Raw genomic sequence first — 16,694 nt, forward strand, 5'->3', positions numbered from 1 at the left:
GGCTGGGCACACAGGAAGTGCCTAATAAGTGTTGACTGACTGGAAGGAGGATGAGGATGTGCCCAAATGGGGGAAGAGCGGGCACACTGGCATGGCAGTGAGGAGCCCAAAGCCTGATTAAGAAAAGACAGCCCCTGGAATCATCTGGAGGCCTCGCGGCCCTATCAGATAAGCATATCCGATCATCCCCATGGCTGTCTCTGTGGAGCAAAGATCTGGATTGCACAAGGGCTGGGCCTGGGCTGAGGTGGCGCTAGTGGTCCCTTTATCTTGCGTGGGCATTCGGCTCCGTGTTCTAGAACTGCACAGCCCACGCACCCCGGCAGGCGGAGGCCTGGGCTCCGGCAGCGGGTGGGCAGGTGGGCGGCAGGAAGAAGTGGCCGCTCAGCCCTCCCCAAACCAGTCGGACTCCTTTGCAGAGATTTCTGCAGGCGCTTTGGGAGCTGGGTAAGGGAGAGTGGGAGGCAGGAGGAAAAAGCAGGAGGAGGGGAGGAATCATTTAATGAGCAAATATTATAGGGAATTTCCAGTTCATGCCCCATCAGGCTGGGCAGGAACACAGTGGGATTACTCAGGCAGTTTCCAGGTACCAGCCTCGACCTCGAAGGTTCAGTGTGGCTCAGATGCCTGTAGGTCTTCATTGCTGGCTAGAAACCCAACTAGCCAGGGTGAGAAAGTGGCTGTGAGCTACATCCTGAGACAAAGCCTGCAACCAAAGTCGAGTCTAAGCATGTGCTTCCTGCATCAATATTTGCTGAGATGACCTTATTGCCCATTTCCCAGACCGAAAAACTGAGGCTGGGAGTTGTGGCTGAGATCACACAGGGGTCAGTGGGGAGTAGGGAGAGCTTAAAAGCCAAGGGCCATTGTGGAGTGACTCCTTCAACAAGGGCCACATTCTTTTGATAAATACTTATTGAGCACCTACTGTGTGCCACACACCATGCTCAGCTCTGCAGGTGAAAAAAAAATGGAGGCCGGTTGTGGTGGCTGACACTGGTAATCCTAGCACTTTGGGAGGCCGAGCCGGGCAGATCACAAGGTCAGGAGATCAAGACCATCCTGGCCAACATGGTGAAACCCCGTCTCTACTAAAATACAAAAAATTAGCCGGGAGTGGTGGCGGGCGCCTGTAGTCCCAGCTACTTGGGAGGCTGAGGCAGGAGAATAGCTTGAACCCGGGAGGTGGAGGTTGCAGTGAGCCGAGATCGCACCACTGCACTCCAGCCTGGTGACAGAGCAAGACTCCATCTGAAGAAAAAAAAAAAGGAGTCTTTGGGCAAAAATTGTGCATTGCATCTTATCTACAGATGAACGCAATTTTTGAGGTCAGAGATGTTTTGTGGAAACAAGAAGTTTGGACCAGACTAGCATTTCAAATCTATTTTATCGTTTATCCATTCTGAGGACACAAATCTGAGGGACACAGAGTCTCTGGGGTATTAGTAGGAGTGACAAGGGGGAAAGTGTTCCATCATCCACTGGGTTTGGGAATTCCTGGGTGAACATTTGCCACAGGTGTTCTCAGTCTTAGATGCTCCAAAGAGCTCAATGAGCATCTAGGTGGTTAGTTCCTGTAAGTTACCCTCTGGGATACCTAAGGGAGTTTGTTCACTGTTTTTCTGGCTTCAAGGAGCCTTCTCTGAATCCCCAGAAGGACCTGAGTCTCCTTCTGTGAAGGCACCTGCCTGGAGCTCCCTTTGACCTCCAGGGTTGTAGCTGTCTGTTTCCATCACTTGACTGTGAGCTTCTCAAGGGCAGGGACAGCTGTGATTCCCTTCTTGGTTCTGGTATAGAGAACAGAATGGGTGGATGGAGCATTTAATGGGTGAAAGGATGATGACCTGATGGATGGGTGGATAGTCAAATGGATAATTTAATGGCTGGGTACATATGTGGAGATAAGGGAACTGTTTTTGAATGGATAAAATGGATGAAGAAATAGATCAATGAAAGAATAGAAGAATCAATGAATGAGATAATTAACAATTGAATTAATGGATTAGTGAACACATGAATGAAGAAATTAGTGGATAAATGGAGAGATGGATGATGGATGGTTGAATAAATAAATGAGTGCTGGATTTTAAATTGTGTGATGGATGGCGTGGGTGATTTCGTGGTTGAATACTGTGAATTATTGATGGATGAATGAATAGATAAATATATAATTAAATGAATGAATTAATACATAAAATGATGGATGACTTAATAGATGGCTAGATGAATAAACAGATAAAGGGATAAATGGGTAGATGGATTGGTGATTCCACGAGTGAATGGATGGGTGTATGGATGGGCAAATGGTTGGATGGATAGATGAAAGAGTGGGTGGATGGATGAGTGAGTGGGCAGATGAATGGGTAAATGGATGGATGAGTGGACGGGTGAGTGGGTGGATAGGAGAATGGATAGGTAGAAAAATGAATGGATTGGTGGATAGGAGGGTGGATAATAGAATAGATGGATGAATAGGTGGATGGATGGATAGATGGATGGATGGTTAGATTGATTGGTGGATGAATAGATGAATGGGTGGATGAGTGGATGGGGAAATAGGATGGAGGAGTGCATGGATGGGTGGAAGAGAGAATGAATGGATGGATAGGCAAGTTGGATGGATATACAGGTGAATGCATGCTATGTCATAAGATTGGAACTGAGGTCAGAAGGCAGGAAAATTCCTGTCTTCCTCCCTGATGCAGCAGTATCAAGTTTTTGAAGTTTGAAAGCTAAGTGAAAGTTTTGAGTCATATCTCCAGAAAATTGCATATAGACACAAAATGCTAGCAACTTTATGGGAGTGGTGGTCATGGAGCCTAAGAGCCACCTACAGATCCTAGGTGAGGAGTCCCAGTGCAGTGTTATGCATTTCCTTTTACTCTCTGAGCCCTGATCTTGGAGAGGAACCCAGGCCCAGTGGAGTGAAGGCAACTGAGATGGGGACAGTTTCCTAAAGGAGAAGAGACTTGTGTATTCATTCATTCATTGTGCAACATTGCTGTGACCTTTCTGGATGCCTGGGAGAAAATACCTGGGAGAAGATAAAGGTGCCTCTCATAAATGGCAAGTGTTTGGAGCTTGAAGTCAGACAGATTGCATTTTTAATCTAATCTCTGATATGTACTAGCTGGGTGACCTTGGGAAACTTACTTCACCTCTATGGGCCTTCTCTTCTTCATGTATAAAGTAGGGACAGCAATAATCCCTACCCTATTGGGTTGTGACTATGTAAACAGGTATGTAAAACATGTATCCCAGTGCTCAGTGCATAGTAAATGCTCAATAAATATCAGTTCTTCTTTTTCTTCTTACATGACTACTGCTGTCTTGCATTGGGCCTATGCAAGATGCTGCTGAGCCTGAGATACCCAAGGCATCATCCCGGCCTTTTAAAGTGTCCACAGTCCATCAGGGAACACAGACAAGTAAGCAGAGGATTCCATTCACAGAGGGTTTGGGGGCTGAGATAGGGAATCCTAAGACCTCATGTTTAGGGTCATCTGATCCTCAGCATCCATTCCTATTAATATCTCTTTCTAGCAAGTGACTGCAGAGACTGGAAGGCTACACGCTACATTTCCCAGCCTCCTTTGCAGCAGGGGTTCTGTACGCTCTGCAGGTCCTGCCAGGCAGATGCCTTCCTGTGAGAGTCAGAAAATGGGGACGGCCTTGTTTTTGCCTGGGCTCTCTTTCTGTTGGTGAGCATGGACATGGGATGGATTTTCTTGCAGCAAACTTGGTGTCTGGGTATCACTCTTGGGGAGTCTAGAGGTAGGGGTGGCGGTGGTGGCTTCCTCATCTCCAGATTGCTGGATGGTGCTGCAATGTGTTCTCAAAGTCTACAGCTCCTCTGTGGCCTCCTGATTCCTCACCATCCTGAGTGGCTGACAGCTCTCCTGAAGGTCCAGTTCTGCTGTGTGGTACTGGTGGCTCTCCAGACCTTCCAGCAATGCTGTGAGTGTTCAATTCCCTGTGTTGAATCCTTTCTGCTTAAAATGCCTGGAAAGAATGCTGTCCTCTAAAATCCAAAACAAACACAAAATCTGGAAGGGTTTCTGGTTCCCATAACAGTAGTTTGACTTACACGGGGTGGGAAGCGGGGAACACTGCAGGGCCTCAGCAGGTACCTAAACTGGACTTAGGGCATCAGGGAAGGTTTACGAAGCCCGTGACATGTAAACTGAGTCCTGAAGGGCATATATGGAGTAGGCAGACAAAGAGTTGAGTGGGAAGAACACACCAGGCAGAAGGAACAGCCTGTGCACGGCTGGGCACGGGGGCTCACACCTGTAATCCCAGCACTTTGGGGGCCAAGGTGGGCAGGTCACCTGAGGTCGCGAGTTTGAGACCAGCCTGGCCAACATGGTGAAACCCCATCTCTACAAAAAATAAAAAAATTAGCTGGGCTGTGGTGGTGCATGTCTGTAATCCCAGCTACTGGAGAGGCTGCGGCAGGAGAATTTCTTGAACCCGGGAGGTGGAGGTTGCAGTTAGTCAAGATCGTGCCATTGCACTCCAGCCTGGGCAACAGAGCGAGACCCTATCTCAAAAAAAAAAAGAGGGGGGACAGCCTATGCAAAGACTCAGAGATCAGAAAAGACATCGTGGAGAGGTGGGTAGTTCGGGCTGACTGGAATGTACAAATTGTAAGGGAGAGGTCAGGGGCTTTAAGGCTTGCCAAGGTGCTACACTTCCTTTGAAAGTGATGGGGGGCTTCTGATAGTAAACAGCAGAAAATAGTAGGTGTCTTTCAGACTCCTGCAGGAGTCTGAATTTGGGGAAGAGGAAGTATTGCAGGGAAAGCAGCGAGATGGCAAGGAACTGCAGTCACCTGGGTGAGAGGTGATGAGATTGACCTGGCATGGCAGCCTCAGAGGAGAGGAGGGTGGATGGATTTGAGGGAGGTTGAGGACAAGACTCTCAGACTTTGGTGATCCATTGGGTTGGAGGCATGGCGGCGGAAGGCATTATGGATGATGCTTGTGTTTCTGGCTTTGGACACAGAACAGTTGTGCAGCCTTCCAAAAGAAGGGAGGCAGACTGAGGGACAGTTTGGGGGAAGTTGCTGAACTTGCTTTGGGCACACTGATTTGGAGGATGCCTGGGGATCATCCAAGAGGAGGCATCTGGGAAGTGTACAGACATGTGGTTGTGGTCAGAGGCTGAGACAACAGATTGGATATGGACAAGGGCCCACGACTTTGGAGAAAATGAGTGAAATATTCATTCAACTAACAGCACAGGGGAGCCTCTATCTGTTCATGTCTGAATACCTGGCAGTGCGCCAAGGGCCTGGTTGCTTGTTCCATAAGCCAGGAGGAAGTGCTGGAGCAAGCCTTGGAGGGTGGGCTGGGTCCTACCAGGAAGAGACGAGATGAGGGCCCAGTGGTCCGGTGCATGAGGACTGGGTGTAAGTCCAGCCCATCTGTGTGTTGCTTGTACGGACGTGGGCCAGATGTTTTCCCTGCCTGAGCCTGTTTCCTCATCTGAAGATTGGTCATAAGGTGAAGCTTATGGTCACATTGGTCACATGGTGAAGCTTCAAAGTTGTGCTTGTGGAAGCAGGTAGCTTGGAGCATGGAGCAGGGCTTTTGGGGGACAACTTGGGACAGAAAGAGTCACCCACTTCCTGGTGTGGCAGAGCCGTGGGGGATGGGAAGACAGAAATTAGGATCTGCCTGAAAAACACATCCACAGCTGTGTCCCATGTGAGAAAGGAGACCTCGGTCCCCGCCCAGGCTCCCTTTCACCCCTCAGCCTGCTGGAGATGGCGGGCGGGGGAAATCATCTCCATGGAGTGGAGGAGGGGACCAGATGACAGAAACCTTCCCCACGTCCCTTGGAGCTGCTGGAGCTGGGTCCTGGCCACCGTCCCAACCTGTAGCTCCTGACTTGGGGTCAGGCTGAGATTTGCTCCTTCTCTGCCTGCTCCATTTGGCTACAGAGAACAGAGGCTGCAAACTGGAGGCCTCAGGGGCCCAATCTGGTCCCCAAGCCTGTGGGGCTTTCTTCAGCCCACACAGAATTTTTAAAAAGAATGAAGCCAATATTTAAGAATCTGTGGATATGACACACAAAGCTGTGTTTTGACTGCCTCTGGAAAATCAGGGCATGGAGCGTCTGACCATATTGGGCCCTGTTCTCTAGGGACGACCATCAGCCAGAGCTGAGAGGTGACTGTCTTCAAACAAGGCATGTACCCCAGTCCCCACCACTCCCTCTTGTCTCTCTGATGCTGAGGCCAAGGAATAGTAGCTATTTATCATCTTACGCCAGCCCACTCTGTTCATTTTAAATTCCTGCCTGGTCCCTGGTGACACTGTTTTCAACCCCAGAGCCAGTCTCTTTTTCCTCTAAAACCACGAAGACTTTGGCCCTGGTTCTAGGCCTGAATCGGCTTCCCAAGATCCCCAATCTCTGAGCTCCTCAGGGTCATGGTTTACCTTTCCCTCTGCCCCCCAAGGCCCAGCACACCGCCCCCCCCGGGGGGACAATGATGAGCTGAGACTTGGCTGGTGTTGGGGGACCGGCTGGGCCTGTGGGAGGCAGACCCACATCTGCTCTGAGATGTGTCAGCTGGGCCTGGTCACACTCTCTGCGGCTCATCCCTGAGGCATGTGGAACCAGGCGCTGTTCTCGTGGCCCAGCCAGGGTGGTGGGCGGGGCCAGGCCCAGGACATGGTGTATGTCAAGGCCACGTACAACAGGCCTGATGTTCCAGCCGCAAACACGTTGGTTGGAAAGAGGAAAGGAGGAGGGAGAGGCAGAGCTGCTTTAACAGAAAGTACCCAAAATAGAGAGGCAAAAAGAGCCGAACTCACACTCTAAGTTGCTGTGTGACCTTGGGCAAATCACCTCACCTCTCTGAGCCTCTAGCTTAAGATGGAACCAAGGACAGACCCCAGCTTGCAGCCTTGTGGGCATATTTAGTGGTATAGTGGCTGATGTGGGGCCTAATGCCTAGAGGGGCAGCCTGGAATGGAGACAAAAATCACAGACTTTGGGGCCAGATGAGGTTGCCACTTGTGAGCTGGGTGACCCTGGGGAGGTCACTTCTCCATCTGCATCCCTAGAGAAGGTCCTCACCAAGTTATTCCGCCAAAAAAAAAAAAAAAAGAATCCATTCACTGAACAAATATTTATTGGGCAATTCCTGTGGGTCAGGCGCTGGAGACATGGCAGGACATAGGACGGTCAAAGGTCTCTGCCCCCATGGGGTTCACACTTGTGGAGACAGCAGGCAATACACATGATAAATAAGCTGCATATTGCATTTGAGAAGATCCGTGCTAGGGAGAGAAATGAAGCAGGAACAGGAGATGGGATTTCAATGGGTGGGGCAGGGACAGCCTGGTGAGCAGGTGACAGCTGACAGTGATCTGTAGGAGATGAGGGAGGGAGCTGCGGGGAAGGGAGAGTGTTCTAGGCAGTGGGAACGATGCACAGGCCCTGAGTGGGGGCTGTGGCTGTTGTGTTTGGGGTGTAGCAGAGGCCAGTGTGTGGAGCAGAGTGAGTGAGGGAGAGAGACTAGGAGGACGTGAGGCCCAAGAGGCTGTTACAGGGGGCAGATCCTGCAGGACCACGTGGGCTGTTTAAGGACTTTGGCTTTTTCTCTGCAGGAGATGGGAGTCATGGAGTGTTCTGAACATAGAAGGGACGTGGTCTGACTTCAGTTTTCATGGATTCCTCTGGCTGCGGGTAGAGAATGGGCTGGAGGGGCCAGGACAGAGGCAGGGGGGATAGTGGGGAGGTGATGGCAATAGTCCACCCTCTGTTTGGTGATCTTGGTCCTTTCCTGCTCTAAAGCCTTCCTGACTTCCCATCGCCTCTGGACAAAGCTCAAACTCCTTGGCATGACATTCAAGGCCCCCTTACCTGACTCTACCTGCTCCCCGACCCGGCTCCTCACTGTCCACCGCATCCCAAACAGATATCCTTCCTTCCCTGCTCCACATGCTGTCCACCTTTGCTTGTGCTGTTTCCTCTGCCAGGAATGTCCTTCCTGTCCCCCTTTGTGACCTAGCTCATGTGAGGCTCAGTCCCACCAAGTTAGGAGATAGAAAAGCAAGGAAGAGAGGAAAGCCTGTTCCTGGGGAGGGTCAGGGAGGGCCAGGTTTCGGCTCCCCTCTTCTTCCTGGAATTCATCCTCCAGGGCCTCCGCAGATAAGGGCAGGCTCAGGAGCTGGGAGTGGGGCTGTAGCCCACAGGACCATGCTGTGTGACCTTGGGCAAGTCACACACCCTCTCTGGGCCTTGGCTTTTCTGCTGTGCAAAATGGGGAGGATCCTGGAGCTCCTCATGGTGGTTCTGTGCACTCAAGGGCTGTGGCAACTGTGGAATAACAGCATCCTGGGGAAGACATAACTGCACTTCCTTGCCCAGCCATGCCAGGCCAGCTCAGGGTGGCCCTGAGCTGATGCTAGGGGTAGCTTGTGGGAGGGGTGCCCTCTGAAACCCTGAGCATCTCCAGTTCAGTCACCCCTGAGTGACCTGAGCACCCAGGCAGCCTGGTTTCAAATCCCAGCTCTGCCACTTCATAGCTGTGTGATCTGGGCAAGTAATGGAACCCAGCTGGGCCTTGGTCTCTCACCTGTGACATGGAAAGAGTACGAGTGCTCTCCTCCTGGGGAGCTCAGAGAAGCCGGTGCGCTCCTATAAATACCATGCTCAGTGCGCGGAGGAAGCGGCTTATCAAGACCAGCTAGCGTTATTATTATTATCGCCACTGTCATTTCCTGGCTTTGTGGCCTCAGGTATCACTTGCTTCCCTGTGCCTCAGTTTCCACCTCTGTGAGATGGAGTAATAGTCCCACCTTCGAAGAGTTGCCATGAGGATTGAGCCTGACGCATGTAGGCACTCTTTGATTTTTGTTTGTTTGTTTGTTTGTTTGTTTATTTGAGACAGGGTCTCACTCTGTTGCCCAGGCTGGAGTGTGGTGGCAAGATCTCGGCTCACTGCAACCTCTGCCTCCCAGGTTCAAGCAATTCTCCCACCTCAGCCTTCCAGGTAGCTAGGACTACAGGCGCGCACCACCACACCCAGATAATTTTTGTATTTTTAGTAGAGACAGCGTTTCACCATGTTGGCCAGGCTGGTCTCAAACTCCTGACCTCAAGTGATCTACCCACCTCGGCCTCCCAATGTGCTGGGATTATAGGCGCTAGCCACCATGCCTGGCCTCACCGTAATTTCTTAAGAAAAACATTTCAAATGCAGAATTTATTTTATTCACTACCATAAGTCATCACTGATGTTTGAATAGTCCCTGTGAAATCCTTTGTTGTCCCTCTAGTCAAACAAATGCTTATTTGGTTTAATCTGACTTAACAAATTAATGAGATGAAGAAGAAAATTCCAGGCCTCGGGACATTCGCTGCAGCCCAACCAGGGACCAAGAGACACATGTCGTTCTAATGAAGAGTGGAGGAAGATCAACACGATCCTTATTTATACTTCAAGTCATTATGACTGTGCAGCTGGGTGACCTTGGGCAAGTCCCTTCCCTTCTCAGACCCTCAGTCTCTTCTTTCCTGAAATAAGTGTGATAGCTTCCTACCTGCCCTGTCTGGCTCATAGGATTATGGTCTGGCTCCAAGACATCACGGCTATCATTTATGAAGTCCCTCCTGTATGCAAAGCCCCTCTCCTTGACCACCGTCTCTTTCCAGGAGGAAACTGCTTGTTTTCAGGACAGGACAGTGAGCCTAGGGAGGTGGCAGAGGATGCTGCCCAGGGAGAGGAGGAAGTGGGGGGCTGGGGCTGGCTGGGCTGACGCAGCTGTGATGTCAGAGACCGGCCACAGGCAGCCGGCCCAGTGCTAACTGTGCGCTCTCTGCTGGTCTGGCCTGGCGCCTGCCCCCTCCTCCCCCGCCACCCCCCTTAACCCCTTCCCGGCCTCCTCTTCCCAGACGGCCATCCCCCAGGCCCAGCCTTGCCCACAAGATTCCCAGATTTCACAACTGGGGCTGGCGCTGAATCATGTACAGTAAGTCCGGGGAGAGAAACTCCCGGCTGCCTGGCGTCCCCAGGACAGGACAGCTGCCAAGCCTTCTCCCTCCCAGGGGCCCACCGGCAGCCAGGGATCATCCCCTCTGGGCCCCTGACCAGCTAGGGGGTGATGGGCGGGACACGCAACCTCTCTTGGCTGTGCCAGGGATCGAGGGACTGTGCGGTTTCCAGGAAACCTTCAGGCTCTGGAGGGATGGGGACAGGCCAGGGTGGTGGGAGGGGGTTCGAAGTGGCCTTTTATTCAACCACAGCCTGCCACCAAATCACTGGTGACCTGGAGCAGTCCCTAACTGTAACTCTAAGTTACAGTTTCCTTATCTGGAAAGTGGGGATAATCACAGCCCTGACCTCACAGGTCGCTGGAAGGACTCTGAGACGATCTGGGTACGGTGCTTACCGCAGGAAGCGCCCAATAAATATTATTATTATTGTTGTGACGTTGAGCTGCTCATGACACGCTTTAAGATGCTGGAGAAATCATCCAGTTCTTTGGATGACGTCTCCCCTGAAACACCCACCCCTCCCGCTGTGATACAAATGACATCTTATCTTTCCAAAACTTCTTCAGTACATCAGCAAACATTTATTGAGCACCACTGTGTTCCGTGCCTGCTACCAGGTCCTGGAGATACAGCAGTGAACAAAACAGAAAGACATTTAAAAGCCCTCTGTTCTCGTGGAGCCTGTATTCTAGCTGAGGAGAACAGACATTTGAGGTCATTTCAGTGAGCGAGCAGGGCTCCAAAGGAAATAAAGCAGAAGGTGAGATGGAGAGAGCCTGGGAGGTCCTCTCTGAGGGGGTGACATTTGAACAGAAGCCCCAACAAAGAGGAGAAGCCCACATGCAAAGGCAGAGGGTGGGAAATGGTGCTCCCGGCAGAGGGAACTGCAGGTGCTAAGGCCAGGCTGTAGGATCCTCTTGTTGAAGGCTCAGCAAGGGCAGTGGCTGGAGCAGAGGGAGTGAGTGAGGGGTGGGAGGTGAGCTTAGCGGCGCCTCCACCCTGGAGCAGCTCTCCTAATGCCAGGCTCTTCCTGAAAGTGGCCACCTGGTGCCTGACTTGTACCTGTGGGGGCAGCTACCTGACAAGGGCCTGGCTTCTTCCCACCTGGGGTCCCAAGGCCCTGGAGCTGCCCACTCACAGTAAAAAGCCTCATTCCCAGGAACCCCACGGAGGGCCAGGCTCCCCGGCCCCTGTCCTGTGCTCAGGCTGCCACTGGGACTCCCCTGTCCCTCCCGGAGGGTGTGAGCCCTCCCTGCCTCTCAGCAGCTTGGAGTGTGGGCATCTGCATCTCGGAGTCTCAGTGTGCCCACCTGTGAGATGGGCACCATGTTGCCTCAGGGAGGGAGTAAAAGGAGGAAGGGAGCTCTGACCTTAGTATCTGTCCCCTGAACCCTGGAAGAAGGAAAACATCTGAGACTCACTGGGGACCAGGCTGTACGTTCACAGCTGGATGCAGACATCAGGCGTGTGTATGTGTGTGTGTGCATGTGTGTGCATCTGTGTGTGTGTGTGCGTGTGTGTGTGCACATATGGTGTGGGGGAAACAGGGGGTGGCATCAAGACCCAGGAGCCACAAGAGTGAGGAAGAGGGAAGGGGTGGGTTTCTGGGGACAGGGGGCAGTCAGAGCCTGGTTCTGGGGCCCAAGTGGGGATTGGGGCAGGGGGAACAAGAGGCCCACCCTCCCTCCCAGGGTCCCAGTGGCCACCAGGGATCATTTCCTGGGATGTTTTAAAAATCATTTATTTCTAGAAAAGTCTTTCATCATTTTCCTTCAGGTCACGGAGGCTGAGATGGCTGATGGCGCAGGTGGCTGTGGGCTGATGTGTCGCTTTTGACCTCAAACGGAGGCAGCAGGGGGACGAAGTGGCCGCGAGGCACAGTATCTGGCATATGTGTGAGAAACAGCCACAGTGCCGGGGGTGGGGCCAGGTTCTCACCCTGCACCGCCAGGGTCTGAACGTGTCTCCCAAAGGTCATGTGGGCCTTTAAGAGGTGGTTGGGTCCTGAAGGTTCTGCCCTTATGAATGGATTCGTGTCATTATTGCAGGAGTGGCTTCATGATGGAGAGAGTGGATTTGTCACAAAAGTGAGTTCGGCCATTCCTTGCTGTCTCACATGCCACCTCTTGCCATGGGATGCCCTCGCCATGGGATGACAGCAAGAAGGCCCTTGCTTGAGTGAGCCCCTCCATCTTTGGCTCTCCGGCCTCCAGGACTGTTGGAAATACATCTCTGTTCTTTGTAAATTACTCAGGCTGTGGTACTCTGTTATCGCAACACAAAACAGACTCAAGACACCACTACATGGATGAAGAAACAGGCCCAAGAGATGAGGAGTGTTGTCCAGGTCTTCCGGTCAGAGGAGCGGCAGGATGGGATTTGAACCCTAGGACTGTGTGGCTTGTGACCACTCCTAGCTTCAGCCTTGCCTGGTGCTGGGTGGCTTGAGGCCAGGACGATGGTCAGATGTTTGGGCACACTGGGCCCTACCCACTTGGAAAGAGGCTGGCCTGGGGTTGAATCAGAACCAGAAGTGACTCAGGCTAGGACCCCTGTGCACCCTCCCTCAGGCCGCGGGTAATTAATTACCTGCCCAGGTTAATAGCGCCCACTTTCCGCCACCTTTCATCAAAGCTCCTGGAGCTGCCAGGCAGTAATTAACCCTTACAGCACCCCTCTGAAGTCAGCATGAGGCAGACATGTGATGAAACCCTTTTTTTACGAGTAGGTAAACTGAGGCAGAACCCATTGCAGCCTGGGAGCCTGTTGTTTCCCCGTGACTCAGCAGCTCAATCTGTCTCTGCTTTCTTCCCACAGGAAGCACCAGCTGGCCCAGATGCTTCTCATCTTTAGAGCTGAGCTGCAGGCTGGAGACCTGGAAGGCCCTCACAGCACCTGCTCTCACCCTCTCACCTCACGAAAGCACAGGAACTTGGGTTTGGAGCCGATGAAAAGGGCTGGAATCTGACTCTGCTCTGTGACCCTGGGCAAGTCACTGCCCCTCTCTGGGCTTCAGTTTCCTCCTTGGTAACACAGAATGATTATACCTACCGCTTGGGTTTGTTGACCTGAATCTACCTCTGAGTCATTGCCTTTCCTTCTTGCTGCAGCCACACTGGCCCCTTGACGGTTCCTTGAACACACAAGCCCTTGCCCACCTCAGGGCCTTTGCACATGCAGTGCCAGATGCCTGGAAAGCCCTTTCTTCCCATCTCCCCATGGCCGGCTCATTCTCGTCTTTCTTGGCTCAAATGTTACCTCCCCAACCTAGATAGCACCTCTGCCACCTCTTCACCCTGTCTTACTCTTCTTCAAGCACTTCTGGAGGTATCTTGCTATTTATCTTGTTTGTATCTTTTTCAGCTCCATGAGGGCAGGAAATTTTGTCTGTTTCATTCACAATGTGTTCCCAGAGCTCAGCACAGTGTCAGGCACACACTAGGTGCTTAAGAAACAACTGCTTCCTCTACCTCTTCCCTTGCTAGCCCCAAGTTCAGCTAACTGGCTGTGTGACCCTGGGAATTGCTTTTCACCTCTCTGGTCCCTTATTCTCCCTTGTGGACAAACGATGGCCTGGGCATGAGTTTCTTTAAGGACTCAGGTAGCAATGAAATCCCTGGGACCCCAGCTTCATGATTTCCCCAGGCAATGAGGTAGAGAGCAAGAAGGCAGGTGAGCAAGGACCAGCCTCCGCCGCGCAGACACCCTCTTTCCGGCTTCTCTGTCCTCCCACTTTGCCCTGGGTTTGTGGACTTACTCTGGGCAGATCTCCATGACCAACCACCCCCTCCCTTGGCATGTCTGTCAGCACCCTTGGGGGAAAGAATTTGGAAAGGGGAGGGAGAAAAAGAAAGCAGGGTGCGAGAGGATGGTTCCCACACCTGTGTAAATAATTTGTCATCTTAAAATGCTCAAGTATGCTCACCTTTAATGCCTGGTTCTTGGGCTTGTTTTCCTTGGCAAAGCCCCCACAGGAGTGGAATTTCGGCCGAAGGGAGCCCAATTGTCATCTTCTAAGCATGTTCCCAGGCCGGGGGCTGGGGAGGGCTCTGGCTGATGCTCCATTTCCGTCCCCAGAAGTGCTGGAACGTTCCTGGGATCTAGGGAGCAGCCTCCAGTCCTGGAAGCTGTCCCAGATTTCTGGAATGTTGGAATTCAAACGGCCTCCTGCCCATTTTCCGGAGGAGGAACATGAGACCCAGAGAGGGGAAGGGGTTGGCCTGAGGTCATACGATGTGCAGAGGCGAGCTAGAGTTTGCCGGGAGAAGGTGCGGGTGTGTGGACAAGTCAGCATCTATCTCCCGTTTTCAGGTAACAACACCTCGACTTCCTACTGAACAACCTTCTCTTCCCTCTTCTCAGTCCATGAGGAGGGGGGTGCCCAGAGGCCTCTGTCTTCAGGGGTGGACATGTGACCAGGTCTTGCTCTAGTGATTGGTCCAGGGATGAGCACATGACTGAGCCTGCCCAATGAAACTTGATCCTGGGACTTTAGAGCTGGCCATGATTTGTGAAGGAGATGCCATTTTTCATTGGATGGACAGTGAGCAAGTGAACGCTTAGAGCAAAAAGAGGACAAAACAAGGGAAAAGCCTGCCTGGGAGGAAGCAGCACAGAGCTGGACAGGCTTTGAACTCCTAGATCCCACCGTACCTGAAATTAGGCGCCTTCAACTTTCCAGTTATGTGAGCCACTGCCTTTCTCATTTTTGGCTGAAAACAGTTGGGACTAAGGTGCTGACTGACCCCTGCCCCACGGGAGAAGAGACTCCAGGCAGAGAAAATAGTGTGTATAGACACCCCAAAGCGAATGCCAAGCAGGGCACTCGTGTGCCAAGGAGAAGGAGGAGGAGGTACCTGGGAGCTGAGCTTAAGAGTTAGTCAGGTGGTCAAGGTGGGAGAAGAGGGTATCTTTAGCAGAGGAAACAACCAATGCAAAAGCTTGGAGGGGTGACTAGTTAGTGAAGATCAACTATGTGCTGAGCTCGTGTTGGGTGGCAAGGGACACAGATGAAAAGGGCACAGTGGAATCCAGCTGCTCCTCACCTGCCCCAACACAGTGCAGGCTTGTCTGCTTTTGGAGCCAAACCTGGACACCTCCGTGTCCTTCCCCTGGCAGAGTGCTGCCCGCGCTGTCTCAGACTCTCCAGCATCTCCTGGTTTGGTGATGTGCATCATGGGGAACACACAAGATTATTTTATAGGCTGCACAGACAAAGTGTAAAATCACCTTGGGTCACATAGCGAGAGTTATTCTCCCTGCAAATTCTTTACAGTCTTTCCTTTATATCCAGGAGAGTCTCTGTTTGGTGCTAACCTGCCTCTAAGACCAAATACTTGCTAATCTCCCTTTGTGAAAAAGAGAGCAGGTCTCAGGCTCATTCATGTATCTAGCTAGACTTTTCAAAATGTCCTATAGAGCTGCAGCACATATGAACGAAGTGTTCAGCTTGTCCCAGGCCTGTAATCGGCACCCCAGTGAGCAGACTGGACATCCCCACCCCCAGAGAGAGCTGCCCTCTCTCCCCTCCACTCATGTTCCCTCTAGGGATGCCACGATCCCAACTTGTATCACCACAGATGAATTTCACATGTTTTTGAATTTTACATCTCATATGTTTTCTGTTTCTATACGAGTTTGCCTTTTCTAGAATTCCATATAAGTGGAATTCTATAATGTATTATCTCAATTTGAGTCTTTTTTTTTTTTCCTGCTCAGCATGATGCTTTTGAGATGCATATATGCTGTTGTGTGTATCTGTAGATGGTTCTTCTTTATTGCAGAATAGTGTTCCAGGGTATGGATGTACCAAAGCTTGTTCATCCATTCACCAGCTGAGGGATATTTGGACTGCTTCCAGTTTTTAGCCATGATAAATAAAGCCATTAGGCACATTTGCAGACAGGTTTTTATGCGAACATAAATTTTTGTTTATCTTGGGTAAATTTCTAGGAGTGGAATTGCTGGGCCACCAAGTGTATGTTTCACTTTTTCAGAAATCGCTGAGCTGTTTTCCAAGGTGTCTATACCATTTTTCATCCCTACCAGGAATGTATGAAAGTGTCAGTTGCTTCTCACCAACACTTGGTGTTGTTAGGTTTTTTTGTGTGTATGTGTGTTTTACTTTTAGTCATTCAAATAGGTGATAATAGTATCTCATTGTGGTGTTAGCTTGCATTTCCCTAATGACTAATGATGTTGAACATCTTTGTATGTGTTTCTTTGCCATCTGTATATTTTCTTTGGTGTAGTATCTGTTCAAACTTATGTCCGTTAAAAAAAAAAAAACAATTGTTTTCTTCTTAATAGATTTGGAGAGTTCTTTATATATATTCTGGATACTAGTCAAGCCTTTGTCAAATATGTGATTTGCAAATATTTTCCCCTGTTCTGTGGCTTGTCTTTTTATTCTTTCAATAGGCAGACTTTAATAACATGGTTTTGTTTTCTTTGTAAGTATTTTTCTGGTTATCTTTGATTTGTGGCATGTATTCTTTGGTTTTTCAATTCTAGTGATAACACTAGATGTTTTCTTTTAAAATGAATTTATTTAAGTAAAAAGGTCAGTAAATTTGAAGAAACACATTAAATAAGGAAGAGTAGAAGTGGAGAGTAGACAGCATAAAAATCGTGAAGACAGTTTCCAATTTGCATAACCAAAGTGCGGGCAGCTCCGATTT

The 16,694-nt window shown here is 50.7% G+C and overlaps 1 long non-coding RNA gene across 3 annotated transcripts; it reads left to right on the top strand.

Annotated features, from left to right (window-relative positions):
- The first annotated feature begins 1,667 nt into the window (after positions 1–1,667).
- Positions 1,668–15,912, top strand: LOC117068916. Of its 3 annotated transcripts, XR_004431302.1 has the most exons (3): positions 1,668–3,957; positions 11,791–12,591; positions 12,832–15,912. It is a non-coding gene; the product is annotated as an uncharacterized LOC117068916 (long non-coding RNA). The 3 variants fall into 3 exon arrangements; XR_004431301.1 differs by lacking the exon at positions 1,668–3,957 and having other exon boundaries at positions 9,181–12,738; XR_004431300.1 differs by lacking the exon at positions 1,668–3,957 and having other exon boundaries at positions 9,181–12,591.
- The last annotated feature ends 782 nt before the right edge of the window (positions 15,913–16,694 follow it).

The sequence above is a fragment of the Trachypithecus francoisi genome, unplaced genomic scaffold (genome assembly GCF_009764315.1).
Source record: "Trachypithecus francoisi isolate TF-2019V2 unplaced genomic scaffold, Tfra_2.0 Lachesis_group21, whole genome shotgun sequence".
Lineage (NCBI taxonomy): Eukaryota > Metazoa > Chordata > Mammalia > Primates > Cercopithecidae > Trachypithecus > Trachypithecus francoisi.